This window comes from Rhinatrema bivittatum, chromosome 9 (genome assembly GCF_901001135.1).
Source record: "Rhinatrema bivittatum chromosome 9, aRhiBiv1.1, whole genome shotgun sequence".
NCBI lineage: Eukaryota > Metazoa > Chordata > Amphibia > Gymnophiona > Rhinatrematidae > Rhinatrema > Rhinatrema bivittatum.
Window position 1 is genome coordinate 169256101 of NC_042623.1, and position 21750 is coordinate 169277850.

The following is a 21750-nucleotide window of genomic DNA, read 5'->3' on the forward strand; positions in this document are numbered from 1 at the left end:
AAGCCAGTCAAGCTTTTCCATGGCCACATGTCCCACATCATGTGGAGGCAAGAGGGAGAGAAGTACAGGTCCAGTGGCCTGAAGTCAGCAAACTTGTCAGGAATAATGCACTCAAGATCTCCTAATAATTACTGACAGCGACAGACTGGGGATATCTCAAGCAGGTAGAGGGACTGGTTGGACAGAGGATATACTTCACCTGGAAAAATCCTTTTCCAGAATACATGGAATACTGGGCCTGTCCCAGCAAATCTGGGGAAACATGCCCTACTCCGAATGGCCTCTCCAACAAGTACTAGGAGTCTGCAGCAGTGAGACAGGGCTGGAAGAGGATCTTATATTGTGTTGCCTTATCTTTCGTGCAAATCAATGAGCTCCTGAAAGTGTCCCAAAGAATGAGCTACTCTTCCCTCAAAAAAATGTTTACCTAAATCTTCCTTCCAAAATGCTAAAGCGTTTACTAATATCAGTTATCAGAATAGCATACAAAGAAGATGGGAATCTCTAAGGAAATACGTTGTATTAATGGAGAGAGAATGTTTTAAATTGAATATTTGAAATAGGGAGCTGAAATGTCTTCCCAATGCTCTCCAAAGACAAGACCTTGTTAAATATGCAAGAGTCCCAAACATCCAGGTACTTGTGCCCTGGACTGGCCACTGCTGAAAACAGGATATTGGGCTTGATTGATCCTTGGTCTGATCCAATATGGTTGTTCTAATGCGCTATCCCTTCATGGAACCACTGACTGAAATCACCATCCCTGCTCATAACAGGCTCATCTGGGGGAAAATGGGCTAAGTGGGCCCAGCACTTCCAAATTTGGAGGCTGTAAGCAGTAAATGGATTAGAAACCTAGGCTGTATGATCTTTTTCTGCTGTCATATTTCTATCTACTCTGCCCATTCACAAAACTGCTCAACTCTATAATTTCTATTATTCCTTCAAAGATCCCCTGTTCATGTCCCATACTTTATTAAATTCAGATACTATCTTAGTCTCTACCACATCCACTGGGAGGCTGTTCCACGCATGCACCACCCTCTATGTGACAAAAGACTTCTTGCACTGCAGAATCCTTAAGGATAGGTTCCATGTAAAAAGGGGACTAAAACAGCATTGGGGGTGCATTCATGTCCGCCTGGCCAGAATGAATAGACAATGAAATGGTAACTGAAACAAGGGAAGCTAACAAAATTAGTAGCACAGTGATAATGGGTGATTTCAATTAGCCCAATACTGAGTGGGTAAATGTCTCATCAGGACATGGTTAGGAAGTAAAATTCCTAGATGAAATAAATGACTGTTTAATGGAGCAGCTAGGACAACAACCAACAGGGGGAGAGCTATTTTAGACCTAGTCCTTAGTGAACACAGGATTTAGTGCGAGAAATAACTGTTTTAGGGCCATGTGGCAACAGTGATCATAAAGGGATCAAATCTGACTTAATAATAGAAGGAAGGTCACAAAAGTAAATCTACTGCGATAACATTTAACCTTTATAAAAGAAATTATGATAAAATGAAAACAATGGTCAGGAATAAAAATGAAAAAGGCGATGCCAAAGTTGAGTTTACACCAGGCATGGACCTTGTTTAAAAATACCATTTTGGAAACCCAGACCAGATGTATGCCACCCCTTAAAAAATGTGGAAAGAATGTTTACCGGCATGTTTAGAAGGTGAGGTGAGAGGCTAATATAGCTAAAAAAACCCAAAAACATATTACATAAGAATATGCCATACTGGGTCAGACCAAGGGTCCATCAAGCCCAGCATCCTGTTTCCAACAGTGGCCAATCCAGGCCATAAGAACCTGGCAATTACCCAAACACTAAGTCGATCCCATGCTACTGTTGCTAATAATAGCAGTGGCTATTCTCTAAGTCAACTTAATTAATATCAGGTAATTGCCTTCTCTTCCAAGAACTTATCCAATCCTTTTTTAAACACAACTACACTAACTGCACTAACCACATCCTCTGGCAACAAATTCCAGAGTTTAATTGTGCGAAGAGTGAAAAAGAACTTTCTCCGATTAGTTTTAAATGTGCCCCATGCTAACTTCAAGGAGTGCCCCCTAGTCTTTCTATTATCCGAAAGAGTAAATAACTGATTCACATTAACCCGTTCTAGACCTCTCATGATTTTAAACACCTCTATCATATCCCCCCTCAAGCCATCTCTTCTCCAAGCTGAAAAGTCCTAACCTCTTTAGTCTTTCCTCACAGGGGAGCTGTTCCATTCCCCTTATTTTGGTAGCCCTTCTCTGTACCTTCTCCATCGCAATTATATCTTTTTTGAGATGCAGCGACCAGAATTGTACACAGTATTCAAGGTGCGGTCTCACCATGGAGCGATACAGAGGCATTATGACATTTTCCGTTTTATTCACCATTCCCTTTCTAATAATTCCCAACATTCTGTTTGCTTTTTTGATTGCCGCAGCACACTGAACAGACTATTTCAATGTGTTATCCACTATTATAAGAAATGGAAGAGGATCCAAATGAAGAAAACAGGATAAGCACTGACAAGTTAGGTACCAAAGCACTGATAAGAAAGGCAAAGTCAAAATTTGAAAAGAAGCTTGCTATGGAAGCAAAAAAACGCATAATAAAAACTTTTTCAGGTACATTTGAAGCAGAAAGTCTGCGAGGGAGTCAACTGGCCAATTAGATTATCAAGGGGTAAAAGGGGCACTTAGGGAAGACAAGACCAAAGCAGAGAGACTAAATGAATTCTTTGCTTCAATCTCTACTGAGGAAGACAGAAAGGAGATACCCATGCCAGAAATATTATTTAAAAGGTGACGATTCACAGGAACTGAACCTGGAAGATATAAGGCGGCAAACTGACAAGCTAAACAGTAGCAAATCACCTGGATCAGATGGTATACATCCCAGAGTGTTGAAAGAACTGAAAAATGAAATTGCAAACTTACTATCAGTAATTTGTAACTACCTTAAGAATCATCTATGGTACCTGACATAATGCCAATTAAAAAAAAATGGTTCTGGGGTGATCCACGAAACTACAGACTAGTAAGCCTGACATTAGTGCCAAGCAAAATGGTAGAAACTATCATAAAGAACAAAATTACTGAACATACAGATAGTCATACTTTAATGAGAGAAAGCCAACATGGATTTAGCTGAGAGATGTCTTGTCTTACCAATCTGCTATCAATTTTTGAAGGCGTGACTAAACATGTGATAATGGTGAGCCAGTTGATATATAAATGTACCTGGATTTCCAGAAATCGTTTGACAGAGTCCCTCATGAGAGACCCTTAGGAAATAAAAAGGCATGGGATAGAAGGCAATGTCCTATTGTGGATTGGGAATTGGTTAAAAGATAGAAAATAAAAAGTAGGGCTAAATGGTCAATTTTTTCAATGGAGAAAGGTTAATATGCTCTATCTACAGATATCTATCTACAGATATCTTCTACTGTTCTACCATTATGCTTGAACTCAATCTTGTCAATGTACCTATCCTTTGGTATATGTATATATATATATATATATATATATATATATATATATATATATATATATATATATAGCCGCCCCCTCCATTTGGAACTCCTTACCGCATGACATTCGCCTGGAGACATACACACCTATCTTCAAAAAAAAAACTGAAAACATGGCTCTTTCAGCAAGCTTATACCATGACACCCCCCATCACATAAAGACCCTGTGAGTGTAATTTTTGCGATCTACGTTAATGAAACCGGTCTGATTACGGAATACGTTATGTCCCCATTTTGTACATTGTACGATATTGATTTTATTCTTGTTTGTTGTACATAAATTATAGGCCCTATAAATTCATTGTTTATTGCCTTTCTCTACCCATGACCCCTCCCCTACCCTATCCCCTTATCCATTGTTTTATGCCTTTCTACCCCGACCCCTCCCTTGGTTTTTTGTAACTCACTTGTTTCTTGTAAGGGCTTCTCCCTATAGTTACATATTTATTCTCAGTTTTATGTAAGGGCTCTGCCCATGAGTTATTGTTTACTGTGAACCGATGCGATGTGCAAACGAACATCGGTATATAAGCGACTTTAAATAAATAAATAAATAAAATCTTGCCTGTTTATATTAATTTGTTATGACAGTTTTCAGATTGTTTAATGTAAATGTTGTAAAACGTTTAATGTAACAGGTTGTTATAATTGTAAACCGGAGTGAAGGCTACTCTGCTCTACTTCGGTATATAAAAAAAAAAAAATGCTAAATAATAGTGGAGCACACCAGGGATTGTGTCTGAGACCACTGCTTTAACATTTATAAATGACCTGGAAATGGGAGCTTGCAGTGATCAAAGTTGCAGATAACACAAAATTATTCAAAGTTGTTAATTCACAAGAAGATTGTGAAAAAGTGTAAGACCTTGCAAGACTGGGAGACTAGGCATGCAAATGGAAGATGACATTTAATGTGGACAAGGGCAAAGTGATCCACATAGGGAAGAACAATCTAAAATACAGCTACACAATGCAAGGTTACACATTAGGAATCACCACTCAGGAAAAGGAACTAGGCGTCGTCTTGGATAATATGTTGAAATCTTCTGCTCAGTGTGCAGTAGCAGTGAATAAAGTAAATAGAATGCTAGGAATTATTAGGAAAGGAATGGAGAATAAAACAGGGACTATAATAATGCCACCACATCTTGAGTATTGTGTGCAATTTTGGTCACCCTATCTCAAAAAGGTTTAGCAGAATTAGAAAACATACAGAGAAGGGCAATCAAAATGTTAAAAGGGATGGAATGATTCCCCTATGAGGAAAGGCTAAAGAGGTTAGGGCTCTTCAGCTTGAAGAAGAGACAGCTGAGGGGAGATATGATAGAGGTCTATAAAATAATGAATGGAATGGAACACAAATTGGTTGTTTACTCTTTCAAAAAGTACATGAACTAGGGGCAAGCAATCAAGTTACTAAGTAGTACATTTAAAATAAATAAAATATTTCTTTACTCAATGCAAAATTAAGCTCTGGAATTTGTTGCCAGAGGACGTGGTGAAAGCTGTTAATGTAGCTGGGTTTAAAAAAGGTTTGGAAAAGTTCCTGGAGGAAAAGTCCTTAAATCATTATTAAGGTGGACTTAGGGAAATCCACTGCTTGTCCCTTGGATAAGCAGCATGGAATTAATTTAATTTATGAATCCTGCCAGTTATTTGTAACCTGAATTGGCCACTATGGAAACAGGATACTGGGCTTGATGGACCTTTGGTCTGACCCATCTACTCCTGGGGGAATTCTGCGCAAAGAAATTGAAAATTCTGAAACAAAAAATGGAAAATTCTGCACATTTATTTTTCAAAATAACAATATTTTTTTGCAAATTCTTCTGCATTTCAGTGCAATCCATTATTATTATTTAAATAATAGTACAGAAAACAAAGAGCCTTCACATTTTTCTCATTTCACTGCATGGGCTCTAATGCAACTGCACCTCCACCTCTGTGGCGTGGAAGTGGCTTCTCTAATGGTTGCATCATGCCACTGCCGTATGGGAGACTTGGGATGAATCCCCAACCTCTGGTCTCTCTTACATGATATCAGACATATGCTTTCTCTCACATGCCATCTGTCACACACATGTTCGGTCTCCCCACATACAACTCTCTCTCAACACACACATACTCCCCCGCCCCCCCCTCCCCCACACACATACAGACTCCTAGGGAGACCCCTACCCACGGGCTCACAACAAACACAAGGGCTCAAACAGTCTCAGGGCCTGGGCCTCTTCTTTAGCCCCTCTCTTTCCCCCTCCCCCTTCCCTCTGTTCCCCTTCCCCTCCTCCCTCTCTTTCCCCCTTCCTTCTTCCCCCTCCCCTCTCCTCCTCCCAGGTAGACACCTACCCACTGGCTCACAACAAAGACAAGGGCTCAAACATACAGTCTCAGGGCCTGGTCTCTTCTTTAGCCCCTCTCTTTCCCCCTCCCCCCTTCTTTCTCTGTTTCTTTTTCCCCTTCTCTCTTTCTCTGTCCCCCTTCTCCCTCCCCCTCTGTTCCCCTCCCTCTTCTCCTTTCTCCTCCTTTTCTCCCTCCCCCTGTTCCCCTCCCTTCTCTCCCTCTTCTCCTCCTTTCTTCTTCCCCACTTTCTCCATTCCCCCTTCCCCTCTATTTTCGATTGTATTTTTGGTTTTAAGCTCAGTACAGCTTGCTAACCTCGAGCCGCTGGTGCCATGCTGCGATGCGATGCCCCCACTCTCCGTGCGCCACCTGACTTCGCTGTTCCAGATTGGCCGCTGTCCATGTGCGGCATGCTTCCATTTTTTTTTTCTCTTTTCCGGGGTGGGAGGAAATCGCAAGGCAACGGTGTGAGGAAGGGCAGCGAGGGAGGAAATCTGTGCAGCGGCAAGGAAATCTGCGGGAACTGCGACGAGGGAAGAAATCTCTGCAAAGGAGGAATTCTGCGCAAATTCTGCATTCCGCAGTAGTGCAGAATTCCCCCAGGAGTACCCATCCTGGCAAATCTTATGTTCTTAGATTGTTCCTCAGTCTACCCCCCTTCGCCTTTATCCCATGACCCCTTGTTCCAGAGTCTCCTTTCCACTGAAAGAGACCTACCTCTTATGCATGGATACTTTTGTGGTATTTAAATGTCTCTATCATATTTCTCCTGTCTTGTCTTTCCCCTAGTTTATACATGCTTAAATCTTTAAGTCTGTGCCCATATGTTTTACAATGAAGATTGCTGATCATTTTAGTAGCCACCCTCTGGATAGACTTCATCCATTTTATATCCTTCTGAAGGTGCCATCTCCAGAACTGTACACAGTATTTCAAGAGAGAGGTCTCACCAGGGACTCATTCAGAGGCAGTATCATCAACCTCCTTTTCCTGCTGAACAATCTTTTCCCTATGCGCCCCAGCATTTTTCTGTTCCCTTTTGTAATTTCCTCCAGCAGAGGGAATCATGTAAATATATTCTGATATAGTTCCATATAACAATGTAATAACATAACAGATGACGGCACATAAAGACTTGATTGACCCATTCTGTTCTACACTGCTAAGGATATTTCCCAACAGCCAGCTGTAGATGCTTGACCACTTGTAGGATATTGTAGGAGATAGCCCAGGTCATCATTAAAAGAGCTGTGTTCTACCTGAACTAAGAAATATGGAGCAAACAAGACAAATATTGAGTTGTACTGAAACTAAAACTAGTATTGCTCCCTAAACACAGTTTTGCACAGTTGAAATTAGACATGGTTGTAACTTCTATGGCTTTGACATACATTGTATCCAACCAAGAAGTACATTTTGATCAACAGGGTGTCTCTGCCAGCACCCATTTTACCACGTTAGCTATGCTGCAAGTCAGTGACTGTTAAGACAAAAACAGCTTTTAATTTACGAATCCTATATTAGTGAACTATGATATATCCATTCCAGGGCCGCTGTAAGCACTAGGTGAACTAAGCAGCCACTTAGAGCACCGCAAGTTTGGAGACGTCAGTCTAGTGCTGTCAATGGCCCTGCTCAGATGTGAAAACACTCCAATTCTTCCTGGTGGCAATTGGGACTCCTCCTATCCACATGTGAGGACCAGAAGAGGGAACGGGTTATAGTCTCATGCAGGCAGAAAGGAGAAGGCATGGACTGCATGGCCAAAGGGCGCAGGAGTCATGGATCCTGCGGGGCTAGAAGAAAATAGCAGGCCGTGGAAGAGCAAGCAGTGTGCTAAACCCACATGGCTCAGAGGAGCAGAACAACGGCAGCACTCGGCAGGCCCTCCTGGTGGAAAAGGAGAACAGGTACTGAAAAAGAGCTAGATCGCTTGCTGGGCTGTGCGGCTGAAGAGAAGAGTATGTGCTGGACTGGGCCCCGCTGCCAAAGAAGAACAGCTTGGCCAAAGAGCAGGAGCAGCAGCTGGGCTTGTGCAGCTGAATTGAGGAACAGAGTCAGTCTCACAAAAGGGAAAGAGGAGGCATCCCGATGCCATGGAGGCCAGAGGAAGAGGCTGCTGACAACCTGAAGCTTCCAGGTGGTGGAGGGAAGAGAGATAGCGCATGTGTGTATGTTTGTGAAAGCATTTGCAAAAGTGTGTGTGCGCATGCGTGAGAGCCTGTATGAGAGAGCAAGCATGTGTGAGTAAGCGAGTGTGTGTGTTAGAGTGGCTCTGCAACTCAAATCTATATCCATCTTGTTTTCGATTAGATTGCCTTTAAGAAACTGCCATGACTGTTATATATTGAAGTGTTATTTTCTTCTGTTTTCTGTTGATTTATTCCCGATGTTTCATCTGTAAGGCATGACAGAGACAAGCTACCGTTCCAAAACACAATTCTGCGTCTGGTGTTTTTTTTTAAAAATTGATTAAAAGACGTTTTTTCGATTAACGTCACCGCAGGGCAAAGTATGTTCAATGCACATTAAACTAAGTGATGTGCTTCTTTTCTGATCACAGTTTGGTGCACTGAAATTATTTTGGAATGAAGGCCTATGATTATACCAGAAGGAGAGCTCCTAAACTAGTATGGACGGAGCTATTATGATCCGGGCATAAGTTTTTTTTGGTTCCTTTAATAAACAGACAAATAAAAATATCTAAGTAGAGTTTTTACAAAATAATTTTGTAATTGATTGTCTGGGAAAAAGTTACAATAGATCTAATACCATATGGGTTCCAAGTGTCTTTTTTGCAGGGTTTTCTGCTTGGCCCCACAGTAGTGTATGTAAATACAATATATATGTATTATATTTTATCTCAAAATGTTCTTTTTATGTAAAATGTGTTATAAATACAGGATTTTTAATTGTGTATGAGGAAGTGGTGGCTGTAAGATTCTCCTAGGGTGCCTAATATCTTTGCACCAGCTCTGATCCAATCACATTATCTACTTTTGGATCATATGCATTTACATGGAGGAGGTGCTAGGGCCCATGGAAGTTAAGACGGGCCTAAGAAAAGGACTGAGAGACCACTTGCAATATTATCTTAGAACCCATTTGCAACTTCTCTTGGTAGGCTGTCTTCGGTCTGTTACGAGAGGTCTCCGACCTATACAGATGCCATAAATCTGCCTCCTGCCAAAGTAGGTGGTGCTGCTCAGCTGCCTTTGTGCTAATGGCACCAAGACCAGATCTTGGAAACCTCTTCCAGGAGAGACCGCTCAGACGTCACATGCTCTTGTAGGACTAGCTTAATCTTTTAGCCAAGGTGAGCGTAAGCTGATAAAGTATTTTAAGACTTTTGGGTACAGAACTGTTTCTGGTATTAGATAACTATGGTAAATTAAAGCAACAGCCAATGTAATCTGTAACTGTTTGAGGTATTTCCTGCCACAATAAAATGCTAATGAACTAAGAGGAACTTGAAAGGTCTTGTTATCTGATGAGCAAGGGTGTTAATTCTGAGATCTAAGAATTTCAGAAATTCTGGGGACCATTTCCCCCCAATATTGCTCCTTGTTAGTTTTTTGTTTCTTCCTCTTGGTTCTCTCCCTTCCAGGTTAGAAGAGCATTATTTTGTAAATAAAAGGAGGAATATGCTGATATTCCTAGGGCTACGTATTCAGCTCCTTACCCGCTGGAGATTTCACATGTTGCTAAATACAAAGAAAAACATTCTTATTGCTTGGATATAAATAATGCTGCGTTTCACCCAGTTGGAGTGCAAAGTTTCCAGTAACACAATATTTTCTTCTCTGGTTTTTTTCCCACTGGACTGATCTGTCTATCCTCATACTGAGCATAGGATTAAAGCCTCTATCAACAACCATCGCACTGCTCTCAATTTCCAGAATACATACCAACACAAATTCTCTCTGTTTATAGCCATACGATGCCCTCTTGTGTCTGTCTGGATATCTTCAAGCATGCGCGTAATATTTTGTAATAAAACTGCCATTCCTTATGCCAAGTAAAGGGACGAGGGGTACACAGATCCAATCCACCTTTTGTTTCTAGATGTTTAATTCCTGGAAATGCAGGTAATGCAGTACTGCTTTTCCCTTCATTGAGCCATTAAAATCCATTAGACATTAAATTAGAATTTTCAAATTCTTCACACCTTTTTTTGCCATCTGCACTTTAATCCACATCTGAACACGTTAACAAAAACTACGATCTGTCTTAGACAGTAACTTTTGGCACCAGAATTTATCCAAACTATAACTTAAAATTCTCTTGCCCCTACATCTGTAGCAAAAATACAAAATAAATGTACAAACTGTCCAAGTTAGTATAAAACCATACAACTGAAGTTGTAATTTCTGTTTAAGTATCTCTTCTCTCTCAGGAGTCCAGCGAACACTACAGCAGTTTACTTTGGTCCTTTATCTCTCTGCAGGGGAGCTACCAACATCATTTTTGCAGACCATGAGAAATTTGTTAAAAACTTACATTAGTCTTTATGAGAGCAATTTTCAAATGCCATTTAGCTAGATAAACAGGTTGTCTGGAAAAGCAAGTTTGCTTACCGTAAACGGTGTTTTCCGTATATAGCAAATTAGCTAGCCATGCTGTCTGGGTATGTCTTCCTGAGTAAGTATCTGAGGGCTGTTGCCTAGGGGAATCGGATTGAGAATTGACAATTGTATCAGGTAACTGGATCATGGTTGTCTTGGCCACGCTGGTGCGATGAGAATCAAATCTGCCTGGTCCTCGATGCATCTTTGGACCGTGCAAGAGATGAGTGGTATCAGAGGGAACGCGTATAGAAGACCCAGAGACCAGTTTATGAGGAATGCATCTTGAGCTATCCGGTGTGGGCTTGGATACACTGAGCAAACATTCTTCACTTTCTTGGTGCGATCTGTCGCAAAAAGATCGATGCGGGGCAGAACCCACGTGAAGAAAATGCGGTTCGCTATTTCTTGATGTAGTTCCCATTCGTGGGAGTGAAATATTCTGCTCAGTTTGTCTGCTCTGGAATTGCTGATTCCGGGTAAGTAAGCTGCTTGAAGGGAAATAGACCTGTCGTGAGCCCATTCCAGAATATGGACTGCTTTTCTACATAGGTTCCAAGAACCTGACCCTCCTTCCTTGTTTATGTAAAACATTGTGACTTGGTTGTCTGTGTGAATCATCACCATTTTCCCTTGCAGGGATTCTTCAAAGGCTCGAAGGGCGTTCCGTACAGCTCATAGTTCCAGAAGGTGTGTGTGTGGATTGTGTTCCGTGGTGGACCAAAGTCCCTGTCTTTGAAAGTTCTCTAGGTGAGCTCCCCATCCCTTGGGAGAGGCATCTGTGGTGAGTATTATCTGATGTCGAGGAGGTCGTAGAGGTGATCCCGTCAGTGTTGATGGAAGTAGCCACCATTGTAGATCTTTTTTCATGTGATGGGGGTCGATAGTGGATGAAGGAACTGGGTCCATTGATGTTTCAGACCCCATTGTAAATGGCACATGTGGAGTCTTGTATGAGAGACTACATAGATAGATGCTGCCATGTGTCCTAGAATAGTAAGGATTTGGTGGGCCGGAAAAGTCGTGCTGTGAAGTAGGACTGAAGACAGTGTGCGGAGAGCTAGTGCTCACTAGTGCGGCAGGAATGCCTTGCCTTGAATGGTGTCTATATAGGCCCCGGTGAACTGTAAGGTTTGTGTTGGCTGTAGGTTTGACTTCTTGTAGTTGATCAGGAGACCCAGATTGTCGAGGCAAGAAATGGTGTGAATTAGGTTGTCTCGTAGAAGAGTCTGGTTGGGTGCTACTAGAAGTCAGTCATCCAGGTAAGGAAATATTTGCACTCCTTGACGACAGAGGTGTGCCACTGCTACTGCTAGACATTTGGTAAAGACTCTGGGGGCAGAGGAGAGGTCAAATGGAAGTACTCTGTACTGGAAATGTTTGTCATCCATCTGGAAGCAGAGGTAACACCAGGAAGCGGGATGCATTGGTATGTGAGCATATGCATACTTCAAGTCCAGGCATTGGGTTGAAGGAAAGGAAGAATGGACTTGAGAGAAGTCATTTTGAATTTCTCTTTGTGGAGGTATTTGTTGAGTGCACATAGGTCCAAGATTGGACATAGACCTCCTGACTTCTTGGGAATAAGGAAGTATTGTGAATAGAAACCGAGATGAGGTAGTGGAGAAGGTAGTTCCCGAATGCACTTTTGTTGAAGGAGCATCTTGATTTCCTGAAGGAGAGGACCCCGATGTACTGTTTGATGTTTCTGAGGAACTAAGTGTGGGAGGGATGTGAAGTGGAGAGAGTACCCTTCCTTTATTATAGTCAGGACCCATTGGTCGGACGTGATGCTGTCCCAGGCTGGGAGGAACCTGGACAATCTGCCTCCTACCAAGGATGTCTGAGCCGGTGGCGAGAGGAGTTCTAAAAACCCTTTTGGGTCTTTGAGGGTTGAGAATCTGTTAGTGGACGGGGCTGTCGAGGGGCTCTGGCGCGCTGTCACAGTCCTTGTGGTTGGTAAGGCTGCTGTCTGGCAGGTTGATATGGTGGAGGTCTATATTATGAGTATGGCTTGTAGGTCCTAGAATAGCTGGGCTTCCGGTAAGCAGAGTATTGCCGCCTAGATGACTAAGGCTGGTGAGGAGATGTCAGTGACAGCACTGTTGTCTTTTGCTCCTTCAGTTTCGTTAATGTCTCGGTGAACTTGTCCCCAAACAGATTATCAGGGCGGCATGGCAGGTTGGCTAGTTTGTCATGCTTGTCGTCCCTAATGGCACTGGATCTGAGCCATGCAAGCCTCCTTGCTGCAATAGAATTTGCCAAGGTTTTGAAGGAAATCTCAAATCCCTCATAAATGGAGCAAAGGAGGTGTCTGAGAACTTCTTCCATGTTATGATATTCAGTGGGAAGGGTGGAATATGAAGATCCCTGTAGTAGGTGAGGCTTTAGAGCTTGCAGGTTCTCAAAGAGATATTGTACAATGAAAAACTGGTGATTCTGAATTTTCACATTAAGCAAGCTGGATTGAAATGCTTTCTTTGCAAAATCATCCAGTGATGTTGCATCCCGAGGTGGCAGAGTGTTCGAGTGCAGTCTGGATTTCCTCGCCTTTTGCATCGCAGATTCAAATACTATAGAACTGATGAGTAAAAGGGGGAGTCCCTCATATGATATTTGAGGTCTGTTTTCCTCAACGTCGGCGGAGTAGAGAGAGGGGTGTCCCATGTTTTCTCCATAACCGTATTTAGCACCGGGTGTTGTGGAAGTGCTATGGGTTCAATGGGATTGTCAAACATTTTTAGGATCCCCAACATCTCTTGACGGGGGTCTTGTAGCTTTCTTGTTTCTACGTTTAGCAGTAAGCTTACCTTTTCCAAGAATTGGGAATAGATAAGGTCTTTTGGTGGAGAGGCGGATTCAGGCAGGACCTCAGCTGGGTCTCATGGATAGCCTGTAGATGAGTCTACTGAGAAAGATGTGTCTGAGATGTCTTCCATAGGCGATGCAGGCCTCTGTGGTTGGTCCTTTGGTGATGGCCCAGGAATAGAGGGGTCTTCCGGAACCCATGGCGATTGTAGGAATTGCAACAGTATAGTCGTTATTTGGGATACAGCTTGTGAAGCTAACCCCGAAGTAGAAGGTGTGGGCAGAAAGGCATCCGAAGGTGGCAGGGCAGCCAGTAGTGAAGTAGTGCTTGGGCTCCTGGGATGCGTTACGATTGGTGGAGGTGATACGAGTTTGAGGGTGAAATCCAGCAGCAGTACAGCATCGAGACACTGCAGATGGTTCCGAAAGCACATCCGATGAAGATGACCGGCTGTCTGAGAACCGTGGTGGAGAGACATCTTGGTCAGAGTCTACTACCTGGAGAGGTGACGGTTCCCTGGGGCTTTTATGGCCTGTTATATGCTTTTTCGGCTTCTTCGGTGAAGTCGGCAACGTCGGGCATTGAGAAACTGCGCAGATGCTCTGAACGAGATCCGGAGTGATGGACTTCAGTGCGTCGGTTAGTCGATGGCGTCGACGCAGCATGCGGCCGCGGTGTTACAGACGCATCCCCTGCGCCGTGAGTCGATTTTTGATGGGGCATCGGCGGTGGGTGTTTTATCCCGGGGGGGGGGGGGGGGGGGGGGGGGGGGGGAGGGAGGGTTTCAACAGAAGAGGCCCGTCGATGAGAGGGGGACGTCTTCTTTCGTTTTGGGCCTGGGGATGATCGTGTTGAGGCCTCAGAAGGGGCAAAAGAGCCCGATGGTACTGCTTTCAATTGCTGAATCCTGGCAGTGCGCTGGCGCTGCGCTCTTGGGGACATACGGCCGCAATCCCCGCAATTTGCCTGGTCATGGTCAGGACCAAGGCAAAGATAGCAAGATTTATCCCGGGGGGGGCCATCAGTGACCGACATAATCTTACCACAGGCATAGAATTTGAATCCTGGTTGAGGCATTTTGATGGTAAAGCCTTGCTCTGTGGTTTTTTAAGTTGGTTTTTTTTTTTAATCTCACAACTAAGTCTCAGAGGAGAAAAGAGCTCCACGTGCAATCAGTCGCGCAGAAAAAAATGGACTGAGCAGCCTCAGGCAAATGCGGGAAGATACAAGAGGGAGCACCTAGCTGAAAGACTTTGCTAATCTTAGAGAGCTCCGCCACCTAGTGGCACAGAAGACGTACCCAGACAGCATGGCTAATTCAGCTGCTTATCTATGTGAAAAATCACCCATACTGTATGCAGGTAAAAAATAAGTGTATTGTTCCACAACGTGCATACTTTCCTCTATCAACAAGTAGGCATGAATTAGCCATTAGGCATGGGAGATCTCATTTGACTGTGCCATCAAGGACCCAGGCTTTACTGAGCATGCAGTTAAATTTTGCTTACCTGATCATTTTCTTTCCTCGAGTACTGCTTGATCAGTCTATTACTTCCCTTCTCCATAACTTGACTGAGTGAGAGGACACCTCTTTCATGACATCTCTCTGTGTTATAAAGGGAGCGTGATCCTGGTACAATACCAGTAGACTGTCAAAGTGAGGTAACCACTAGAAATTCGCTCTAACGCCACTTTTAAAAAACAAACAAAAAAACCCTATCGAGTATTAAGACCCGGCTCTTCATAAAAGTTGAGAGATAAGCTGTGGCAACAGAAAGAGAGAGGCTGAAAAAGGAGGATGCAGCTAGATATCTCACCTATGCTGCCAATAGTTCCCCCGATTTTTCTCTGGGTGGGATCTAGACTGGTCTAGAAGTACTCAAGGAAGGCAAATTATCAGATAAGCATAATTTAACCTTCCTTTTAGTCTACTACACCAATCCATTATGCTAGGGAGATACAAGAACAATCACTTAAAGAGGGTAGGAGGAAGACCTGTCTCTCTTATCAATCCTTGCCTCATAGGCAGCATCTGCCTTGGCTTGTGTGCCCAGTCTCTAGTGTTCCCCAAGAGAGTGCGAAGATGAGCAGACTGCTGTTCTGTAATTCCTTCTGGTAAGGCTGAGTTATCACTGCCCAGGATGAGGATTGTGCCCTTGTAGAATGAACTTGAAGTGCTATCAGTGCTTGCTGACCTGACAATAAGGAGACCAATGATACTGCTTTGATTCATCTGACTATGGTTGCCTTAGGGGCCCTACCTACCTTTTTCAGGAGCCCCCAAATACCACAACAGCTAATCTGTTCTCCTAAAACATTAGCTACTGCCTTCAGAAATGTCATGAGAATCCAATGAACATCTAATGGTCACAGATTGTTATTTTCTTCTCACAGCCCTATTGCTGAATGCTGGAAGAAATTCTGATTCATATGGAATGTGTATACTAGTTTGGGCAAGAACGATGAAATCAGACCTTGTGAAGTTCCTAGATAAGATCTCTGCAAAAAGAGCCTGTAGCTCTGAAACTCATCTTAAATGCATAAGCTTTCATATACATGCCCTTAATGGATGGCCATTTTAATGGATCAACAAGGCTGTCTGCCCAAGGCCTTCAGTGCCTGACTGAAATCCCACTAGGGCACAACTGGGCAGAAAAAATGGTATAATGTGATCTATCCCTTATAGGAAACACTATATCCAGATGCAGAGTTTCTAGGATGCCTTTAACTTGACCTCATCACATGCAAACGCCACTACCAGGGTTTTCATGAGGCCGAATGCCAGCCCTTTTTTGTTCAGGCCAGTTTGTAGGAAATCCTAAACCCATGGGTTGACTGCTTCCTAGAAGGTCCTGCTTAGAGAAGTAATCCTCTAAAGATTCTCCAAACCTGATCCAGATTAGAGAAGTGGCACTTTGCGTTTTTAACAGATAGACTTACTGAGGCAGATTACCTTTTTTTCACCGGTGTCCCCTCTCAAGAACCAGACCACAAAAGAGAATTTACATGGCAATGCCTGAGCCCTAGTGGAATGAGCCCTAACCTGAGAAGGCAACAGCTTTTCAGCATCCACATAAGTGGCTGTAACCACCTGCGAAACTGGTTTGCCATGCTTCCTTCCACCATGAAGAACAAACAGGTGATCCGTCTTTCGGAAAGGTTCAGAAACCTCCAGATACCACACGACAAGTTTCTTGACATCCAAGGGACGCAGGAAGCGATACTTCTCCGTGTCCCTGACCTTATCCAGGGACGGCAAGGAAAGGGACTGATTCAAATGAATTCCAAGATCATCTTAGGCAAGAAAGATGGAACAATACGCAGCTGCAATGCCCCTGGAGTCACCCAAAGGCACGGCTCCCAGCAAGACAAGGCCTACAGCTCAGAAATTCGACATGCAGAACATATAGCCAGCAGGAAGTGTCTTCAAGGTCAATAACTTCAAGGAAAGGCTATGCAATGATCAGAACATAGGGGGCACACCAAGCAATCCAATACCAAATTAAGACCCCACAATGGAACCTGTAACCTCAAGGAAGGCTGAAAATGCTTCAGTCCCTTCAAAAAAACAGGCCACATCAGGATGAGACGATAAAGAATCACCATTCACAGGGTCTCTGAAACAAGAAAGAGCCACAACCTGTACCTTTAAGGAATTAAAGGCCAATCCTTTTATTCAACCCATCCTGCGAAAAGTCCAGAATGAGCAGGACCTTAACTGAACAAGAAAGAATACTGCACTTCACACACCAGAACTCAAACACTCTCCAAGCCCGCACATAGGCTAAGGAATTGGAGAACTTTCAAGTGCGGAGTAAGGTGGCAATCACCTCAGAAGAATATCCACACTTCAATAGGTGAGCCCTCTCAAGGGCCAAACTATAAGACAGAACCGAATCATGAAGAACCAGTCCCTGCTGCAACAGATCCATGTGTGGAAGACAAAGGGGGGGTCTCCACCAGGAGTCTTCGCAGATCTGCATACCACAGAGGCCTGGGCCAGACTGGTGCCACCAGGAGTACCAACCTCCTGTGGCCTTCGATTTTGTGAATTATCCTGCTCAACAAGGGCCACAGAGGAAAGGCATAAAGTGACCAGTCTTCCAGTCAGATCTGTACAAGAGCATCTATGCCCAGGGACCACGGATCTCTCCTGTGACTGAAAAATTGAGGAACCTTCACATTGCGAGAAGTCGCCAGCAGGTCTAGAAACGGAAGGCCCCAGTGATCTACTATAAGCTGAAATGCCTTGGCCGACAGCACCCATTCTCCTGGGTCCAGACTCTCCCTGCTGAGAAAATCTACTCTTATGTTGTTCTTTTTCTGCAATGTCCTTCTTCCCATTCCATAAGTTGGTCTATTTCCTGCGACACTTGCTGGCTTTTAGTTCCTCCCTGGCAATTGATGTAGGCCATTATCATTGCGTTGTCCGACATTACATGGACTGCTTGACCCTGCAGCCTGTGGCTGAACTGCAAACATGCCAACTGGACTGCCCGGGCTTCCAGGCAATTGATGCTCCAGAGAGAGCAGATTTCCATCAGCAAGTGAAGCTGAACCAAATAGTCCTGAGACTGCGGGTTCCAACGAGACAGCAGTGAGTGCTGAAGAGGATGCATATGCACCCTCGCCCATGGCACCACTTCCAGGGTTGCTGCCATAAACTGAGCACCTGTAAATAGGACCACACTGTCGGGCTTATAGTGTTCACCAACTGACACACTTGTGACATCAATTTCTGATTCCGTACGTCTAGCGAAAAAACTTTGCCCTGCCTTGTGCCGAACCGAACAACCAGATACTACAACGACTGAGACTGCTGAAGACTGCTCTTTACCAGGCTCACCACCCAACCGAGCTTCTGCAACAAGCAGATCACCTGTGGATCACCAGGTGACTCTCTTCCTGAGACCTGGCTTGAATCAGCCAGTCGTCCAAGTATGGGTGCACTAGTGGTAATACTGGCGGCACTTCTCAATGCCGCCAGTATTACCACCACAACTTTGGAAAACGTTCTGGGGGTGGTGGCTAGACCAAAAGGCAGCACCCAAAATTGATAATGGTGCCCCAACACTGCAAAATACAGAAAACATTTGTGTTCCAAATGGATGGGAATATGAAGGTAGACCTCTGACAGATCCAGGGAGATAAAAAATTCCCCCAACTAGACAGCCATCATCATAGAGCGTAAAGTTACCATGTGAAAATGAATCACCCTTAAATGACGGTTGACACTTTTGAGATCCAAGATGGGACAAAAGGAAACCTCCTTCTTGGGCACAACAGTATAAATGGAATATTGCCCTATACTTTCTTGAGAGGTAGGCACCGGAACCACAGCCTTTAGCCTGAGGAGCCTTAGAAGCATAGACTACACTGCCTGCTTCTTCTACGGGAAGTGGCAAGGAGACACCATGAACATGGTCCCAAGAATACTACGAAATTCCAATGCATATCCTTCTCATATCCCCTCCAGGACCCACTGATTCGATGTGATCTCGACCCACCTCTGATAAAAGAGAGAGCGGCGAGCCCCTATCTCTTGTTCCCAAAGGTGGGTCAGCAAACCTTAATTGGGAAGCTCGGGAAGTTCCACCACACAAGCCCACTCCTCTCTTGGGTTGTCTGGGACGAAAGGACTAGTCCTCTGAAAGGTCGACCCTCTGTAGGGATCAAACTGCTTGGAACCCTGGAGATGACCCCTCATACCAAAGGGGAACTGCAATTTCTGTTTATCCTCCGGAAACCAAGGAATTGGAGATTCGCCCCACTTACTTGCCAGTTTCTCCAACTCACTCCCAAACAAGAGCGAGTCTTTAAAAGGCATTTTTGTAAAATTAGCTTTGGAGGCTTCGTCAGCTGACCAATTTCACCACCATAGCTGACGCCTGGCTGCTAGCACCAAAGCCACTCCTCTGGCCAAGATATGGAGCAAATCGCAGCCCTCATCTGCTAAAAAGGCAGCAGCAGGTTCCATAACCACTCTGGAATTCACTCTAGAATCATCAACTTCCTGACAGAGAAATAGACATGATCGTGCCACAAGAAGCTATCTATAAAGTCATCGCCACTGCCTCAAAGATAGCCTCAATCCTCCTATCATGCACATCCTTCAAGGTCGCTCCTCCCTCCATGGGGATAGTCGTCCGCTTAGAGACAGCACGACCAGCGCATCCACTTTGAGAAAATGCAAATGCTCTCTCACAGCTGGATGCAGGAGGTACAGGCCTTCCAATGTCAGATCCCCTTTGAAACTTGCCTCTGGGGCTCCCCATTCAAGATCAATCAATTCCTGAATGGCATCCATAACAGGGAAAATACAAGAGGTTTTACGCAAAGAAACCAAAATGGGATTCTTCTTCGGCTCAGGCATGGAATCCGTACCAGGAACACCCAGCATCTTCGAAGTCTTGGAAATCAGGGCTGGCACTTCATCTCCATGAAAAAACCGTAACATGGCCAGATTCGGCTCCAGTCCCAGAGAAATTTCCCCATCTTCCAGGGAATCAGGATCTGCCTCATCAGTGACATCGTGGTTCCTGTCAGGAATACCTTCAGCAAACTGAGGCATGCCCTGGCGCTTAGCCATAGGACTAGAAGAGGGAGGGACCACCAGCTGAGGGTCCGACTTGATAGGATTGGGCAAAGCTGAGGACTGCTGAAGAAAGGCTTGTAAACCCTGAAAAAACTCCACCCAAGAAAAAGCAGCCAGATCCAGACCAAACCCAGAAGGAACTGCAGTAGGACCCATTGAACTTCCATCACCAGCGGAAGAGCCAGTCAAGGAGGTACCATGGTCTGGCGTACTTCCAGAACGAGCTGAAACCAGACCTTTACCAGGAAGGGAGGATCTAGGCTTAGTAAAATCCGAGGAAGACAATTCTCCCTGAGTGTCCAAACAGCGCTGACATGTTATAAGACAGGTCAGGCTGAGAAGCCTGCATATGGTAGGCAAAACAGAGAGAAAGGAGCTTAAATTTCTCATTCACCGGTGCCATCAGTGCACAGGTGACTGACTATGCATTCAAATGGCTCACAGTTAAACAAATTTATGCGCACAAAAATTAGCACTGCAAAACAATTCACAACTTATGCGTCAAAGCTTGAACGCACCACCACACTTAAAACTTTGAGCGCGGGAAAGGCAAGCCCAAAACTGAGCACACAAAGTGTATGCAGAGCAGACGCATTGCGCATACTGACGACAGTAAAGTGTGCGAAAACACTGCCGCGGCCTACCACACAGCGAGCATGCAAAAAACCTAACTGCAGGGCCTAGTCCACTGGGGCGGCTCAACCCACCAGGCTTGTCCAGATCCCCTAACCTCCCCCTTCCCCATAGGAGCGGGAACAAATGTTGGAACGGCACGCAGAGCACGAAGACCAGAGGAAGTCCTACAAACCCCTCTGTCTGATCCTTAAGGTAAAAATTCTCTTTTTTTTAATCTTATGTGAGCTCAGCCCTTACTGGCTGAGTATAGAGATGGTCTCCAGCTGCGGGAGGAGAGGGCATCTGACATCACTACCGCACTCTGCCTCTTGCACCTGCTGCCTTTACGCTGTACAATCAGCTAAATCCACACCAGGAAACCCAGTTACTGGACCAAGGCACACATCTGAGGGACCACAAAAACCACCTCAGGAATGCTCAACTGGGGAAGGAACTACCTGGTATCACCGCAAGACAGCAGGGCTTTTCTTTCTTAATTTAAAATTCTCCTTTCAAAATCTGAAGCAATCCCCAGAGGGAGATGCACGTCCACCATCTGCTGGAGACAGAGAATACTGGCAGGCTGGGGTCACACTGCAGGCATATATTTACTGTGCCATCAGCTGGCTGGCAGGGGAGCACAACCCACTGGCACTGAGTCCATCTGTCTACACGCTAGGAAACTCTGAAATTGCTGAGCCTTCTAGCCTGGCTTACTCTGCTAAGTACCAAAAACAATGTAGATGCATATTGTCCAATGTCTGGAAACCCACATTGTGTTTACCCTTGCCGTAGTTCTTACGGGCTTTGCCCAGCCTGAACTGGGCAAATCTCCTAGAGATATATACTATGCACATATACAGTGTACTCAGAAAGTATTCAGAACCCTTTACTTTTTCCACATTTTGCTACGTTACAGCCTTATTCTAAAATGGCGAATATGCATTTTTTTCCCTCCTCAAGCTACACACAATACCCCATAACGGCAAAGTGAAATCAGGTTTGCAGAAATCTGTGCAAATTAATTAAAAATAAACCTGAAATATAAATCACATTTATATAAGTATTCAGACCCTTACTATGACATTCAAGTGCATCCTGTTTCCATTGATCATCCTTGAGATGGACTCAAGTCAAGCTGGAGAAACACCTGTGGTATATTCAATTGATTGGAAATGATTTGGAAAGGCAACACCTGTCTATATAAGGTCCCACAGTTGACAGCGCATGTCAGAGCTATGAGGTTCATTTGTTTTGAAATTTATACATTCAAGAAAATGTTCCTCCTG

The 21750-nt window shown here is 44.2% G+C and overlaps 1 protein-coding gene across 7 annotated transcripts in view; it reads right to left on the reverse strand.

Annotated features, from left to right (window-relative positions):
* THAP4 (THAP domain containing 4) overlaps positions 1–21750 on the reverse strand; it is a 150394-nt gene that overhangs the window by 22913 nt on the left and 105731 nt on the right. The window lies entirely within an intron of this gene.